Source organism: Pan troglodytes, chromosome 4 (genome assembly GCF_028858775.2).
Source record: "Pan troglodytes isolate AG18354 chromosome 4, NHGRI_mPanTro3-v2.0_pri, whole genome shotgun sequence".
Lineage (NCBI taxonomy): Eukaryota > Metazoa > Chordata > Mammalia > Primates > Hominidae > Pan > Pan troglodytes.
The window spans coordinates 153,358,318-153,360,992 of NC_072402.2; positions in this window are offsets into that span (position 1 = coordinate 153,358,318).

The following is a 2,675-nucleotide window of genomic DNA, read 5'->3' on the forward strand; positions in this document are numbered from 1 at the left end:
TGCTGGAATTACAGGTGTGAGCCACCACACCCAGCCCATCGGATCTTCTCAGGTTTGCCTCCTGTTATTTGGCTGTCACTTGTGGAGTTCGTATTATGTGTCAGGGACTATTCTAAGCTCTTTACATATATTAAATCATTTAATTCTCAAAATGAGGAAACTGATGCACAGAGAGGTTAAGTCACTTGCCCAAAGTCACACAGCTGCTAAGTGATAAAGCCAGTACTTGGACCCAGACAGTTAACTGTGGAGCTCATGATCTTAACCACACTGCTTCTTCTCTCTGACACTCAGACCTCTGCTCAGTCACATTACACTGTTTTATATTCTCCACAGCACTAAGGAAGATCTGAATTTGCCATGTTTGTTTGCATGTTTGTTGCTTATCAGTTGTCTGTGCCCCCTGCCCCAGGCACGTGAGCTCCATAACTGCAGGTACCTTGATTTGTCCTGTTTACCATTTCTAATACATTTGTTAAGTAAATGAGTAGATAGAGACTCACAAAATTAAGTAATGTTTGGGTGAAAATGTGACTGGGCAGAATGATTGCCCCCAACGTAATCTAATCCCTACTTTATTTCCCTTTTCTCTTTATAATTTTTTTCTCTTTTGCTCTTTATTGAAAAAAATGGTACATTTAAGCAAGGAGAGCATAAATCTTAATGAGTCTGTTACTGTCTGCCAATTGCTGGTGATGAGACCTTGGGCAGATAATTTAGCCATTCAAAGTCTGTTTTCTTCCCTAGAAAATAGAGGGGGGAGAGGGCAACTCCCACTTTTTTCATTGAGCTGGTGAAATAACAATAATAGTAGCAGCTGTAGATAAAATGAATTGGTCCCACCTGTGTGCCAGACCTGTGCTAAGATTATTACATGGATTATCTCATTTAGTACTCCACAGAACCTTATGTGGTAGATACAATTATCAGACAAATTTTATAGGGGAGGAAACAGAGGTACAAAGAGGTTTGATATCTTGTCCAAGTAAGAATCATATTTCGAACCCATACAAATTCCCAAAACTAGCCTCTTAGCCGCTATGAATAAGTATGTGAAGTGCTATGAAAAAATCACTGATTATTATTGTTATAAAGTATTGCATAATGTAGAATTTGTGATTCCTTCTTGGGGCTTAAATCTATAGCCAAAAGCAGCACTGTGTTTGGCCTGTTCTGGGTTGAAGTTAGCAACCTGTAACAGATGTGATTTCCCCTGGCAGGGGGCTGACAGGATGATAGAATATTGCTCCCAAGTTGGCAGAGTGGGCAGAGACAAAGCAGAAGGAGAGGGGGAAAATGAAGGTTAAACCCTCCAAAGGTTTCATAGAGCAAACACCTTCCTTTCCCACAAATATCGACTGGCATTTAAGAAACAATATGTAACTGCAACTTCCATATAATAAATCAGCTTACAGCTGATGCTGTATGTTTCACATCTTTTTAAAAACTATATATGTGGATGGAATACACACTGTTATACTTTAGCACATAAAAATTGAGATTGATATTAAAATGCCTATTTCCTGTTGTGTGTACCAATAGGAGATATTAGAATCATTTTTACTGATTACAGTAATACATGTTGCTATTGAAATGAACAGCCTCACTTAAAAAAATCGTGAGTATTATTAGCTTCTTTGCATGACAGTAGTTCCTCATACATTTTTAATGTTTTAATCTGGAAAACTCATTGACATTTCATGTTGGAAATGCATAGAGCACTGTGTTGCAGTGTGGCCTCTTAGGGACTAGAATATGTCAAGATGGTAGGCCAAGAAGATCAGAGGTAGTGGAAGAAGCATGGATTCAGCTCTAGCGAGGGTGAATCAAATATTTCAGAGCTCAATTTTTTATTTATAAATATGGAGGTAAGAAAAACTAACATTTGCATGGTGTGTTATAGTTTATACAGGGTTTTGCATGCCTTTTTCATTTGACCTTGGAGTTTATTATCACCATTACAAATGTACAAATTGACATGCAGGAAAGAGTGTTGCATGCATAAGTTTATATCATTAGGCCATGGAAGATTTGGGATTTAAACTGATATTTTCTGACTATAGAAGTTTTGCTTGTACTATAATACTCAGGGCTCTTGATATTTTGTCCCATTCCATAACAGGAAACAAAAACAAAATATTTGGCCTATGAATTCAGTGATATTGCTAGTGGTTTTAATGTCAGCTCAGTTGACAAAATTAGTATCACTTATCTTTCCAGAATAGTAGGTAACATCCATGGTATTTATTCATTCATTCATCTATACATTCCATCAATATTCATTTAACATCTCTACCATGTAACAAATGTTTTGTTAAACATTAGAGTTACAAAGTCATGGTAATCAAAACATTATGGTACTGACATAAAGACAGACATATAAACCAGTAGTACAGAACAGAGAGCCCAGAAAGAAATCCACACATATCAGTCAACTGATTTTCAATAAGGGTATAAAGCATGCACAATGGAGAAAGGATAGTCTCTTCAACAAATGGTATTGGGAAAACTGGATATCCACACACAGCAGAATGAAATTTGACCGTCATCTTCTACCATACATAAAAATCAACTTGAAATATAGTAAAGACCTAAATATAAGACCTAAAACTGTAAAACCCCGAAAAGAAAACATAGAGGAAAGCTCCATGGCATCGGTCTTGGCAATGATTTAT